Here is a 16,122-nt window from a genome sequence, read left to right on the forward strand (position 1 = left end):
GTCCCTGATTTTAGTGGGATTGCTTCAAGTTTCTCTCCATTTAGTTTAATGTTAGCAACTGGTTTGCTGTATATGGCTTTTACTATGTTTAGGTATGGGCCTTGAATTCCTATTCTTTCCAGGACTTTTATCATGAAGGGGTGTTGAATTTTGTCAAATGCTTTCTCAGCATCTAATGAAATGATCATGTGGTTCTGTTCTTTCAGTTTGTTTATATAATGGATCACGTTGATGGTTTTCCGTATATTAAACCATCCCTGCATGCCTGGGATGAAGCCTACTTGATCATGGTGGATGATTGTTTTGATGTGCTCTTGAATTCGGTTTCCCAGAATTTTATTGAGTATTTTTGCGTCGATATTCATAAGGGAAATTGGTCTGAAGTTCTCTTTCTTTGTTGTGTCTTTGTGTGGTTTAGGTATAAGAGTAATTGTGGCTTCGTAGAAGGTATTCGGTAGTGATCCATCTGTTTCAATTTTGTGGAATAGTTTGGATAATATTGGTATGAGGTCTTCTAAGAAGGTTTGATAGAATTCTGCACTAAACCCGTCTGGACCTGGGCTCTTTTTGGTTGGGAGACCTTTAATGACTGCTTCTATTTCCTTAGGAGTTATGGGGTTGTTTAACTGGTTTATTTGTTCCTGAATTAACTTCGATACCTGGTATCTGTCTAGGAAATTGTCCATTTCCTGAAGATTTTCAAGTTTTGGTGAATATAGGCTTTTGTAGTAAGATCTGATGATTTTTTGAATTTCCTCTGAATCTGTAGTTATGTCTCCCTTTTCATTTCTGATTTTGTTAATTTGGATGTACTCTCTGTGTCCTCTCATTATTCTGGCTAAGGGTTTATCTATCTTGTTGATTTTCTCAAAGAACCAACTTTTGGTTCTGTTGATTTTCTCTATGGTCCTTTTTGTTTCTAGTTGGTTGATTTCAGCTCTGAGTTTGATTATTTCCTGCCTTCTACTCCTCCTGGATGTATTTGCTTCTTTTTGTTCTAGAGCTTTTGGGTGTCCTGTCAAGCTGCTGACATATGCTCTCTCCTGTTTCTTTCTGCAGGCACTCAGCGCTATGAGTTTTCCTCTTAGCACAGCTTTCATTGTGTCCCATAAGTTTGGGTATGTTGTATCTTCATTTTCATTAAATTCTAAAAAGTTTTTAATTTCTTTCTTTATTTCTTCCTTGACCAGGTTATCATTGAGTAGAGCATTGTTCAATTTCCACGTATATGTGGGCATTCTTCCCTTATTGTTATTGAAGACCAGTTTTAGGCCGTGGTGGTCCGATAGCACGCATGGGATTATTTCTATCTTTCTGTACCTGTTGAGGTCCGTTTTTTGACCAATTATATGGTCAATTTTGGAGAAAGTACCATGAGGAGCTGAGAAGAAGGTATATCCTTTTGCTTTAGGATAGAATGTTCTATAAATATCCGTTAAGTCCATTTGGCTCATGACTTCTCTTAGTTTGTCGACATCACTGTTTAATTTCTGTTTCCATGATCTGTCCATTGATGAGAGTGGGGTGTTGAAATCTCCCACTATTATTCTGTGAGGTGCAATGTGTGTTTTGAGCTTTAGTAAGGTTTCTTTTACGTATGTAGGTGCCCTTGTATTTGGGGCATAGATATTTAGGATTGAGAGTTCATCTTGGTGGATTTTTCCTTTGATGAATATGAAGTGTCCTTCCTTATCTTTTTTGATGACTTTTAGTTGGAAATTGATTTTATTTGATATTAGAATGGCTACTCCAGCTTGCTTCTTCAGACCATTTGCTTGGAAAGTTGTTTTCCAGCCTTTCACTCTGATGTAGTGTCTGTCTTTGTCTCTGAGGTGTGTTTCCTGTAGGCAGCAGAATGCAGGGTCCTCGTTGCGTATCCAGTTTGTTAATCTATGTCTTTTTATTGGGGAGTTGAGGCCATTGATGTTGAGAGATGTTAAGGAATAGTGTTTATTGCTTCCCGTTATATTCATATTTGGATGTGAGGTTATGTTTGTGCGCTTTCATTCTCTTTGTTTTGTTGCCAAGACGATTAGTTTCTTGCTTCTTCTAGGGTATAGCTTGCCTCCTTATGTTGGGCTTTACCATTTATTATCCTTTTTAGTGCTGGATTTGTAGAAAGATATTGTGTAAATTTGGTTTTGTCATGGAATATCTTGGTTTCTCCATCTATGTTAATTGAGAGTTTTGCAGGATACAGTAACCTCAGCTGGCATTTGTGTTCTCTTAGGGTCTCTATGACATCAGTTCAGGATCTTCTGGCCTTCATAGTTTCTGGCGAGAAGTCTGGTGTGATTCTGATAGGTCTGCCTTTATATGTTACTTGACCTTTTTCCCTTACTGCTTTTAATATTCTTTCTTTATTTTGTGCATTTGGTGTTTTGACAATTATGTGATGGGAGGTGTTTCTTTTCTGGTCCAATCTATTTGGAGTTCTGTAGGCTTCTTGTATGTCTATGGGTATCTCTTTTTTTAGGTTAGGGAAGTTTTCTTCTATGATTTTGTTGGAGATATTTACTGGTCCTTTGAGCTGGGAGTCTTCACTCTCTTCTATACCTATTATCCTTAGGTTTGATCTTCTCATTGAGTCCTGGATTTCCTGTATGTTTTGGACCAGTAGCTTTTTCCGCTTTACATTATCTTTGACAGTTGAGTCAATGATTTCTATGGAATCTTCTGCTCCTGAGATTCTCTCTTCCATCTCTTGTATTCTGTTGTTGAATCTCATTTCTACAGCTCCTTGTCTCTTCTTTTGGTTTTCTATATTCAGGGTTGTTTCCATGTGTTCTTTCTTGATTGCTTCTATTTCCATTTTTAATTCCTTCAACTGTTTGATTGTGTTTTCCTGGAATTCTTTCAGGGATTTTTGCGATTCTTTCAGGGATTTTTGCAATTCCTCTCTGTAGGCTTCTACTTGTTTATTAATGTTTTCCTGTGTTTCCCTAAGGGAGTTCTTCACGTCTTTCTTGAAGTCCTCCAGCATCATGATCAAATATGATTTTGAAACTAGATCTTGATTTTCTGGTGTGTTTGGATATTCCATGTTTGTTTTGGTGGGAGAATTGGGCTCCGATGATGCCATGTAGTCTTGGTTTCTGTTGCTTGGGTTCCTGCGCTTGCCTCTCGCCATCAGATTATCTCTACTGTTACTTTGTTCTGCTATTTCTGACAGTGGCTAGACTGTCCTATAAGCCTGTGTGTTTGGAGTGCTGTAGAACTGTTTTCCTCTCTTTCAGTCAGTTATGGGGACACAGTGTTCTGCTTTCGGGCGTCTAGTTTTTCCTCTCTACAGGTCTTCAGCTGTTCCTGTGGGCCTGTGTCTTGAGTTCACCAGGCAGATTTCTTGCAGCAGAAAATTTGGTCTTACCTGTGGTCCCGAGGCTCAAGTTCGCTCCTGGGGTGCTGCCCATGGGCTCTCTGCAGCGGCAGCAACCAGGAAGATATGCGCCGCCTCTTCCCGGAGCTTCAGTGCACCAGGGTTCTAGATGGCCTTTGGCGTTTTCCTCTGGCGTCCGAGATGTTTGTGCAGAGAGCAGTCTCTTCTGGTTTCCCAGGCTTGTCTGCCTCTCTGTAGGTTTAGGTCTCCCTCCCACGGGATTTGGGTGCAGAGAACTGTTTATCCAGTCTGTTTCCTTCAGGTTCCGGCGGTGTCTCAGGCAGGGGTCCTGCCGCTCCTGGGCCCTCCCCCACGGGAGCCCAGAGGCCTTATACAGTTTCCTCTTGGGCCAGGGATGTGGGCAGGGGTGGGCAGTGTTGGTGGTCTCTTCTGCTCTGCAGCCTCAGGAGTGCCCACCTGACCAGGTGGTTGGGTTTCTCTCTCATGGGGTCTGGGATCAGAGAGCTGCTGCAGGTCGGGATCCGCGAGTGTGGGACTTCCGGTAAACACAGGACGTGCCCGGTCCTAGAGGAATTCTGCCTCCGTGTGTCCCGAGCTCACCAGGCAGCTTTCTTGCAGCAGAAAAGTTGGTCTTACCTGTGGTCCCGAGGCTCAAGTTCGCTTGTGGGGTGCTGCCCATGGGCTCTCTGCAGCGGCAGCAACCAGCTTGGTTTTCTTTGATTTGACTGTATCTCCAGAGTATTCTCAGAGCTTCTTTCCCAAGCTTGACCTGCCACTGATTGCTGAGGAAACTTCTGGTGCTACTCGTTCCCTTTTCTCACCTGGTTAAGCTGATTGCCTCTCATCTACTGCCCATCTTGGTTTTATCGTCAAAGTATCTTCATTTCAAGGTCCCAAGAAGTGAATGTTCTGCTGCATCCCAGGTTGTGCCAAGGAACTAGGAAGAAATCTAATCCAAGCTGAACAAGCTCTCTGGGGGGGGGTAACAGAAATAAAGAAAGTCAACAAATCCAAAATAAATGGAAATATAAATTATGATTGGTCACCAAGATTTCTATCATATAAGTACATCTGTACTCCACACACCTAGACATTTAATGAAATGTCAAAAGCTACAAAAACAGAAAAGTGGATAAAGAAAATGCGGTATGTTTATACAATGGTATACTATTCAGTTATAAAAAAACAAAGACAGCGCTTACCTAGGAAGCGTAAGGCCCTGGGTTCGGTCCCCAGCTCCGAAAAAAAAAGAACCAAAAAAAAAAAATAAAAAACAAAGACAAGACAAATTTTTCAGGCAAAATAATGGAGTATGTGTATGTCATCCTTAGTGAGGTAACCCAGAGCCACAAAGACACATATGGTCTGTACTCACTTATAAGTGGAATTAGCCATAAAGTGCAGGATAACCGTGCTACAATCCACAGACCAAAAGGAACTGTGTAATAAGGAGGTCCAAAGGAAGGGTGAGTGAATCTCACTCAGAAGGGGAATCTAAATAGTTATGGATGATAGATGGAAAGAGGCAACTAGATAGGAAAGGAGGTGAGGTATAAAATGGGAATGGTGATCACATGTGAGGAGAAGTAGAGTATGAGAGGCCTGGGAATGAGAATGGAAATTGATGGGGGTGTTGGTGGTGAGCATCTCTTGTGATTGGCTGGAGGCCTGGGATGGGAGAGGATACTGCAAGGCTACAGGGGTGACCCTAGTCTAGATTCCTACTAGAAGGTGATATAGAGGCAAAAATGGCCACCGCCCATAGATAGAGAGGAATTCCAAATGAGGAGAGGGACATCAGTCCAAAATTTATATTTCCTATGAGATATGCAGGAATAAAGATGGAGTAGATACTGAAAAAACAGCCAACCAATGACTAGTTCAATTTGAGACCCATCCCATGTGAGAGAGTCAACTCTTGATCCTATTAATGATTTTTTTGCACTGCTTGCAAACAGGAACCTAGTGTAATTGTCTCGTGAGAGGTTCCATCCAGCATTCGATGGAGGGAAATGCAGAGACTCATGATAAGCATCAGGCAGAGCCCATGGAGCCCACAACTTCATTTTATTTCTCTTCTGTAAAAACAAACTAGAGGGCCCAATTTCTATTGGCCAACTATTTTTCAGCATGGGGGTCTTCCTTAGAGTGTGATTAATATGCCCACTATCACTTTGTAAAAGAAGTCTGAGTTTCTCTGTCCCAGCAACTCTCAATTGCAAATAGCTTCTTCAGTAGGGGCGAGATTTTATGTTCACTTCTTTATAGACCTCTGCATGATCCTTAAGAGGGAGGAGTGTGATACAGACATCCTACATGTGTCAGAGCATTTCAAAGCCTCTTATTCTTTGTGTGCTGTCCAGTTGGTTTTTTTTTTTTAAACAGAATTAGAGACAGGCCATTAAGAGAGGGAAGCTCCAAGAACGTAAGATGGCTAGTGAGTTGAGGAAAGAGTATGTGCTCCACTGCCCTGGGCCACAAATCTCATGACCCTTTACAGGACATTCATCTATTTCTGTTGTTGCTGCTATGCTTTTGATACTCATGCTATTCATTGCATCAGTCAAGCTGGTGTGAAGTTGAGAAGTCTTCTGAATGGAGGGTGAGGATGATTATAGGAAAAATGGAAAAGAAAACTCAGAGGCAAAAGATAGAAATTGGAAGAGCTGCAGGTCTATATACTTTGCCAGCCCCAAATGTATTTCTTATAGCCTTTATATATGTTACAGTATCATGGGAAACAAAGTCACAATCTAGCAGAGACAAAGGCTGATGCATATAGACTATCTGTTCCTATCCAGAGGCATCCCTGTTCCTTTCACCAAGATTAATAAAACATTCAGTCCTTTGTCTTGAACTTTAGGGGTAGTCCCTCTTATGGTTCCATGCATCAGCCAGGAAATCTGCCAGCAGACTCTGACCTGCCTTGACTCTGCCTGACAGACTTCTACAGAAGCAGGCAAATTGGCTCCTGAAAATTCATGTAATTATTTTATTAAGACAGATTGCATTGCTAAATTTTATATCCTGAATTAATCTGATTATAAACCTCTTTTGATCAACATATATAATATTTTTAAATAAATTTGACTGCAATCAAATTTTTGTGTATTTTGATGGTATTTATGGCTACATGCACTAATCAAATTAAAATTTAGTTTTCCTATGTATTTTTCTGATTTACTGATGGGGCCACAGTGTCCCTATATAAAGAATTGCCAAGACTTCCATACTTGTCTGTATTTTAAAGTTTTTGAAGCATTGAATCCATTGGAATCCACTAATGGAACTGCCTAAGCCTGAACTTCTCTTTGTAGATTCTTTTGAAGGTTAATTAAGTCTTTACTTTAATTAGGTTATATTTATGCTCCTTCTTGAGTAAATTTGGTAATTTTATCTTTTTTTTTTAAATTTTTAAACACCAGTGTATTTAATACAAAATAATGTGTTTAAAATTTATAACTCGCTCTGAATCAAATATTTCTATATTTGTGAACATCTCATATTAATTTATGTATATCACTGTAGTTTGTAAAAACATTTTCTTATTAATACACTCATGTCTCATGCCCAGACTTGTCTCTTAACACATTTCTGTTCACTTTACATGCTGGTATATATACATATACATATATAAATACAGGTAATTTTATCTTTTAAGGACCATGCTTATCTCACCTAGTTATCTAAATTGTGTATGAATATTGATAACATTTTTTATAGTCCTTTCTGCCTCTGTAATGTCAGAAACATACTATCTTTCATTCTCAAGGTTACATTTCTGTAACCTCAAGAAATTTTACATTTTTCTCCCTCTCTCTTAGCTTGATGAACTGTGCTAACATCTTTTTATGTTGAGTTATTCAAAGAATCAATGCTTGTTTTCACTGAATTCTCAAGTTTGCTATTTTAGAAATTATATATATGTATATATATATACATACATACATACATACATACATACATACATACATACATACATATATGTATATGCATGCATTCTGGGAACTGAACTCAGGTCCTCTGTAAATACAGTGTATTTGTTTCACCAGTAAGCCATTGTAATGAGACACCATGACCAAAAGAAACTTGGGAAGGAAACAGTTTACTTGCCTTACAGTTCCATACTGTAGTATATCATTGAAAGAAGTCGGGGTAGAAACTCATACAGAGAAAGAACCTGGATGTAAGAGCTGATGCAGAAGCCATGGAGGGATTTTGCTTACTGGCTTGTTCCTCATGGGTTAATTAGTCTGTTTTCTTTTAGAAGCCAGAACCACCTACCCAGGAATATCACCACCCATGATTGACTAGACCCTTACTCATCAACTATTTAAGAAAATCCCTACATCTGGATACGATGGTAGCATTTTTTTTCAATTGAGGTCCTTTCAGATGACTCTAACTTGTGTCAAGTTGTCATTTAAAAAGCCATGAAAGCTTCCAGTTGCTTTTCTATTTAGTATTTTGTTTATTTCCATTTGTATCTCTATTTTAGCCTCCATCCTCATTATCTGGGTTTCTTTTATTCTTGTTTATCCTACTTCTTAAGGTAGAAAATAAGATTATTTATTTAATATATTTATCCTTTATTCAAAAATCTAATGTAAAGGACTCAAAGAAACTAGAACAACTTGTCAACAAATGAATATTTATAAGGACACTAAAAGTATGAAAAACAAGCAGATAGAAATTTTCTGGAAGGTTGTGAAGAAGTATCTAGGTGTGGCTTCAAGATTATGTTGAGTTTACCATACAAAATAATAGAGGGACCTCCTAAGACCACCTCTATAAATTTTTCTCAGTTGCCAGCCAGATTTATTGATATACTCTATTGAAAATCCAGCTAATTCAATTTAATCTTTATGTTGTCATAAAAACTATAAACAAATTATTGTTGTTTTTTTCACCCTTGGAATGCAGACCTACCTCCGTCATCACTCACTGTCATTAGTATCTTCTCTAGTTCTCAGCACAAGAGGGGGGGCTTTATATATGTATGGAGATTATGGAAATTCTGGGGATCTGGCAGTAAAGCACTGGCTAGTCCCATGACAGAAGAAAGTACATGTGAATGTTCTTTAAAGACACTTGAGTGTCCTTTCTTGGATTAGTACATATTGTTTAGATATTTCCTGTATCCCATATCATTCCTGGAGTTAGAGACCTAGTTTCTTTTAATTCTTATCATGAAATGCTGTGTTCTTCAATTACCTGATGCAATGAGATAGGTTATTCTTATCTGACCAGTGATGCTTCATCTCCTGATGAAGAAGAAATTGTTCTTTTCACTGTGGATCATTAGTAGATGGCTTATGGATATTGGATAGATTCCAGGAAGCTGAAATTTTGCACTTTGACAACTGGGATTTTTCTCATTTGTTCCCCTTATCACTCAGGCTGTCTGTTCACAAGAGCTCTCATCTATCCAGCTCTATCAGTCACCACTAGCCTCACTGACCTGTTCAACACAACCTCAATGTGAAAACATTCTTATCACCAAATGAAACTATGTGTATAATCTAGGGATTGGACTCAGACCACAAGGTTTGGTGGCAAATGTCTTTACTCACTGAACTTTTTCATGGCCATTTAGATTTTCCGAGATTCATCTACTATCCCCTTTTTGTTTGTTTTGGTTTTCCAGAAAAACATTTTTACTGATTCTTTGGGAATTTCACATTATATACTCTTTCCCACTCACTTACAAGTCATTCTATATATGCCCCTCCTTGTAGTCTAGACCAGAAAAATCAATATGGCAGCACAGGCCACTCACATCAATATGGCCCCAAATGGCAGCATAGCCCAGAGATATCAACATATCATTAGGCTATATGATTGACATTTACTAAGTCTTCAGTGATAATGTGGGATACAGACATCATAACAGACCCTGGATATAGCAGGCCCTTGGACCCCAAAATAGCCTTGGTTATCCGCATGTCCTTTGGTTATGATGTCGGCCACAGATATCAACACAGCCTCTGTCTGCAGTAGGACTATGAACACAGACATGGCCCTTGGTGACAGTCTGGACCCAGACATCATCATGCCATCAGGTGGCAGCACAGCCCACTCACATTAATATAATCACTGGAGACAGCATAGCCCATAGACAGCATAGCCCATAAACATCAACATGGTGTCAGACTGTAGCACAGTTAGTGGTTTCCATTGATGCCCCAGGCTAGAGACATTAACACAAATTCTGGCTAAAGTAGGACCATGGCTACAGACATGGTACCCAGAAGCAGCAGAGACTTAGACATTACCAGTAGCCTCAGGCTGGGGCATAGACCATAGACATCCACATGATACTTGGTACTCATATGGGCCTTGGACCTCAACTTGATTCCTAGCCATATCAGAACCACTGACTCATACATGGCCCTCAATAATATCATGGACCACATTGGTCCTTCAAGTAGGTTCAATCCAGCAAGTAACCAATTCTCATCTCAGGTTTCTGTCATTGCACAGACTCAGGGCAATCAGACATCTGCAGCTGCATAAGCTCCAGACTACTATATACTACTCCACTGACCCTATTGGGTAATTGTACATTCTATCGTCCACTTCAGCATTCTCTCAACACCTGTCACTACTTTCACATCTCCAGGTCCACCCAGGGACAGCACATATACTGCTCTGCTCTTCAACCTTTCCCAACTCTACATTGCATATTCATTTATTCATAGTGGTGCCTGGTCAGTCTGGTCACCTTGTGCTTTCCCTCATGCTTTTTCTGCACCTACACAAGAGTAAGATAGGGTGCTGATTGGCCTGAATGGCTTGTGCTTCTCCATCCAGGTAAGCATAGAGCAGGTACTATTGCTTTTCTAATCAAGATACTATGCAACAAATGATCCTTTTAAAATTGCTTTATTTAATGAAGTTATAATATAATCACATTATTTTCTCCTTCTTCTTCCACCCTCCATACTTCCTTATAAACCTCCCTTGTTCTCTTTCAATATCATGATCTCCTTTTTGATTAATTATTGTTACATATATGTACTTTATTTTTCTTGAATATTTTATATATTACATTTCAAATGTTATCCCCTTATCCCCCTCTCCAATACCCCCTACCCTCTACCTCTGCTTTTATAAGGATGCTCCCACTTCAACCCAACTCCAACCTCAACACACTGGCATTACTCTACAATGGGGAAATGAGCCTTCTCAGGATGAAGGGCTTTTCTGCCTAGTGATGCTAGTCAATGCCATCCTTTGCTAGTAGATATGTGGCTAGAGTCATAGGTCCCTCCGTGTGTACTCATTGGTTTGTAGTTTAGTCCCTGAGAGCTCTGGTGGGGTCTGGTTGGTTGATACTGTTGTTCTTATGGTGTTGCAAACCCCTTCATCTTCTTCATTCTTTTCTCTAACTTCTCCACTGGGGTCCCCTTGTTCAGTCTAATGGTTAGCTGCAACCATCCTCATCTATATCTGTAGGATTCTGGCAGAACCTCTTAGGAGACACCTATATCTGGCTCCTGTCAGCAAGCACTTCTGGGCAGAGCAATAATGACTAGGTTTGTTGGCTGCATATAGACTGGATCCCCATGTCAGAGAGTCTGTGGATGACCTTTTCTTTAGTCCCTGCTCCACTCTTTGTTCCTGTATTTCTGCCCATGAGTGCCTTGTTCTCCCTACTAAGAAGGAATGAAGCATCCACATTTTGGTCTCGCTTCTTCTTGTGATTCATATAATCTGTGACTTTTTCTTAGGTATTCCAAGCTTTTGGGCTAATATCACTTATCCATTTAACTAAAAATTTCATGCAGTCATTGATTTTAATAGCTGAGTAGTATTACATTGTGTAACTGTACCATATTTTCTGTTACCATTCCTCAGTTGAAGGACATCTGGGTTCATCCCTGCTTCTGCCTATTATAAATAAGGCTGCTATGGACATAGTGGAGCATGTGTACTTGTCATAGGTTGGAGCAGCTTTTGGCTCTATGTCTAGGAGCCAAATATATACCTATGTCTAGGTATAGCTGGGTCAACGTGTAGTACTATGTCCAATTTTCTGAGGAACCTCCAGACCGATTTCCAGAGTGGTTGTACCAGCTTGTAATCACACCAACAATGTAGGAGGTTTCCTTTCTCCACATCCATACCAGCGTCTGCTGTCACATGAGTTTTTGATCTTAGCCACTTTGACTGGTGTGAGGTGGAACTCAGATTTGTTTTGATTTGCATTTCCCAGATGACTAAGGATGTTGAACATTTCTTTAAGTACTCTTCAGCCATTCGGTATTCCTCAGTAGAGAAGTCTCTGTTTCGCTCTGTTCCCCATTTTTTCATAGGGTTATTTGGTTCTCTGAAGTCTAACTTTTTGAGTTCTTTGTATATATTAGATATTAGCCCTCTATCAGATGTAGGATTGGTAAACACCTTTTCCCAATCTGTTGGTTGCTGTTTTGTCCTAATGACAGTGTCCTTTGCCTTAAAGAAGCTTTGCAACTTTATGAGATTCCATTTGCTAGTTCTTCATCTTAGAGCATAAACCCTTGGTCTTCTGTTCAGGAAATTTTCCTCTGTGCTTACATGTTTGAGGCTTTCCCCCACTTTCTCTTCTATTAGTTTCAGTGTATCTGGTTTTATGTGGAAGTCTTTGGACCACTTGGACTTGAAGTTTATACAAGGAGATAAGAACGGGTCAATTTGCATTCTTCAACATGCTGACTTCGTTGAACCAGCATGATTTGTTGAAAATGTTGTCTTTTTTCCATTGTATACTTTTAGCACCTTTATCATAAATAAAGTGACCATACCTGTGTGGCTCATTTCTGGGTTTTCAATACTTTTCCATTGATCTACCTGCCTGTCTCTGTACCAGTACTATGCAGTTTTTAACATGCTTGCTCAGTAATACAGTTTGAGATCATGGATTGTGATTACCTCAGAAGTACCGTTCTTGTTGAGAATAGTTTTCCATATCCAGTATTTTTTTTCTTTTTCAAATGAATTTCCAAATTGCTCTTTCTAAGTCTATGAAGACTTGAGTAGGAATTTTGATGGGGACTGCACTGAATCTGTAGATTTCTTTCAGCAAGATGGCCATTTTTACTATTTTTACTATCCACGAGCATAGGAGATCTTTCCATCTTCTGAGATCTTCAATTTCTTATTTCAGAACCATAAAGTTCTTGTCATACAGATCTTTCACTTGCTTGGTAAGAATTCCACCAAGATATTTTATAATATTTATGACTATTGTGAAGTGTGTCATTTCCCTAATTTCTTTCTCAGCCTGTTTATCCTTTAAGTGGAGGAAAGCTACTGATTTGTTTGAGTTAATACCATATACAGACAATTTGCTGAAGTTGTTTATTAGGTGAAGGAGTTTTCTGGTGGAATTTTTGGTGTCAGTTAAGTATACTATTGCATCACCTGAAAATAGTGCTATTTTGACTTCTTCCTTTCCAATTTGAATCCTTTTGACCTCCTTTTGTTGTCTAACTGCTCTGGTTAGGATTTCAAGTACTATATTGAATAGCTAGAGAGAGAGAGAGAGAGAGAGAGAGAGAGAGAGAGAGAGAGAGAGAGAGAGAGAGAGAGAGAGAGAGAGAGAGAGCGCAGCCTTGTCTAGTCCACAATTTTATTGGCGTTGTTTCAAGTTACTCTCCATTTAGTTTGATGTTGGCTACTAGTTTGCTGTATATTCCTTTTAATATGTTTAGGCATGGACTAGAATTCTTGATCTTTGCAAGACTTTTTAACAAGAAGGGGTGTTGAATTTTGTCAAATGCTCTCTCATCATCTAATGAAATGATCATGTGTTTTTTTTCCTTGAGTTTGTTTATATAGTAGATATGTTGATGGATTTCCATCTATTGATCCATCCTTGCATCACTGGAATGAAGCTTACTTGGTCATGGAGAATGATCATTTTGATGTGTTCTTGGATTAAGTTTGCAAGAATTGTATTGAGTATTTTTGCATCGATATTCATCAGGGAAACTGGTCTGAAGTTCTCTTACTTTGTAGGGTCTTGATGCGGTTTAAGTATAAACACAATTGTGGATTCAGAAAAATGAATTAGGTAGTGTTTCTGCTGTTATATTTTGGGGAATAGTTTGAAGAGTATTGGTGTTAGGTCTTTGGAGGTCTGATAGAATTCTGTACCAAACCCCTCTGGTACTGGTTTTTATTCGGTTGGGAGAATTTAATGATTGTTTCTATTTCTTTTGGGGGAGATGGGATTGTTTAGATGGTTTATCTGATCCTGATTTTACTTTGGTACCTGGTATCTGTCTAAAAAATTGTTCATTTCATCCGGATTTTCCAGTTTTTTGAATACAAGCTTTTGTAGAAGAATCTGATAATTTTTTGAGTTTCCTCAGTTTCTGTTGTTATCTCTCTGTTTTCATTTCTGATTTTGTTAATTGGGATACTGTCTCTCTGTCCTCTGGTTAATGTGGCTAAAGGTTTCTTTATCTTGTTGACTTTCTCAAAGAACCAGCTTGTGGTTTTGTTGAATCTTTGTATAGTTCTTTTTGTTCCTACTTGGTTGATTTCAGCCCCGAGTTTGATTATTTCCTGTCATCTACTCCTCTTGGGTGAATTTGTTTCTTTTTATTCTACAGCTTTCAGGTGTGCTGACAAGCTGTTAGTGTATGCTCTCTCAAATATTTTTATTCATTTTTATTGGACATTTTTTATTTCCACTTCAAGTATTATCCCCTTTACAGGTTTCTCCATAAACTCCCTATCCCATTTCCACTCTCACTTCTTCTATGAGGAGGTTCCCCCATCTACCCCTTGATGCCTCTCTGCCCCGATATTTCCCTACACTGTGGGGTATAGCCTCAGTAGAACTAAGGGCTTCTCCTCAGATTGGTGCCCAAAAAGGTCATCCTCTCTTACATATGCAGCTGGAGTCATGGGTCTGTCCATGTGTACTCTTTGGATGGTGATTCAGCGCCTGCAAGCTCGGGTTGATTGGTATAGTTGATTTTATGGGGTTGCAAACCCCTTTAGCTTCTTCAATCCTTTCTCTAACTCTTCCAATGAGGACTCCATTCTCAGTTCAAAGGTTGGGTGCAATTATTCACCTCTGTATTTGTCATATTCTGGCAGAGCATCTCATGAGACAGCTACATCAGGCTCCTGTCAGTATGTACTTCTTGATATCAGCAATACTGTCTGGGTTTGGTGGTTGCATTTATAAGGGCTAGATCCATAGTTGGGGCAGGCTCTGAATAGCCATTCCTTCAGTCTCTGTTCAAAACTTTGTCTCCATATCTCCTCTTATGAACATTTGTGTTCCTTTGTCTAAGATAGACTGAAACACCTGTACTTTGTTGATCCTTCTTGAGATTCATGTGGTCTGTGGATTGTATCTTGGGTAAATTAAATTTTTGGGCTAATAAGCACTTATCAGTGAGTACATACTTTGTGTGTTTTTTTGTGATTGGGTTACATCACTCAGGATATTGTCTAGTTGCATCCATTTGCCTAGGAATTTCCTGAAGTCATAGTTTTTGGTAGGTGATTAGTACACCATTGTGTAGATGCACCACATTTTCTGTATCCATTTCTCTGTTGGAAGACATCTGGTCTTTCCAGTTTCTTGTTATTATAAATAAGGCTGCTATGAACATAGTGGTCCATGTGTCCTTGTTATCTATTGGAGCATTTCTTTATTTTATTTTATTTTATTTTTTCCATCTTTATTGAATTGGGCATTTCTTATTTAAATTTCAATTGTTATTACCTTTCCCGGTTTCCAGGCCAACATCCCCCTAACCCCTCTGCCCTTCTATATGGGTGTTCCTCTCCTCATCCTCCTCTCATTACCTCTCTCCCCCCAACAATCCCGTTCACTGGGGATTCAGTCATGGCAGGACGAAGGGCTTCCCCTTCCACTGGTTCCCTTACTAGGCTATTCATTCCTACCTATGCAGTTGGAGCCCAGGGTTAGTCCATGAATAGTAGTGGCTTAAGCCCTGGAAGCTCTGGTTGGTTGGCATTGTTGTTCATATGGTGTCTCAAGCCTCTTCAAGCTCTTTCAGTCCTTTCTCTGAATCCTTCAATGGGGGTCTCATTCTCAGTTCAGTGGTTTGCTCCTGGCATTCACCTAAGTATTTGCTGTATTCTGGCTGTGTCTCTCAGGAGAGATCTACATCTGGTTCCTGTCGGCCTGCACTTCTTTGCTTCATTCATCTTATCTAGTTTGGTGGCTGTATATGTATGGGCCACATGTGGGGCAGGCTCTGAATGGGTGTTCCTTCTGCCTTTGTTCTAAACTTTGCCTCCCTATTCCCTCCCAAGGGTATTCTTGTTCCCCTTTTAAAGAAAGAGTGAAGCACTCACATTTTGATCATCCTTCTTGAGTTTCACGTGTTCTGTGCATCTTGGGTAATTTGAACATTTGGGCTAATATCCACTTATCAATGAGTGCATACCGTGTGTGTTTTTCTGTGATTGGGTTACCTCACTCAGGATGACCTTTTCCAGTTCCATCCATTTACTTATGAAGTTCATAAAGTCATTGTTTTTGATAGCTGAGTAATATTCCATTGTGTAGATGTACCACATTTTCTGTATCCATTCCTCTGTTGAAGGGCATCTGGGTTCTTTCCAGCTTCTGGCTATTAATAAATAAGGCTGCTATGAACATAGTGGAGCATGTGTCTTTGTTTTATGTTGGAGTATCTTTTGGGTATATGCCCAAGGGAGGTATAGCTGGGTCCTCAGGTAGTGCAATGTAAAATTTTGTGAGGAAACTACAGACTTATTTCCAGAATGGTCAGACCAGTCTGCAATCC

Source organism: Rattus norvegicus, chromosome 8, assembly GCF_021556685.1.
Source record: "Rattus norvegicus strain SHRSP/BbbUtx chromosome 8, alternate assembly SHRSP_T2T, whole genome shotgun sequence".
Taxonomy (NCBI): domain Eukaryota; kingdom Metazoa; phylum Chordata; class Mammalia; order Rodentia; family Muridae; genus Rattus; species Rattus norvegicus.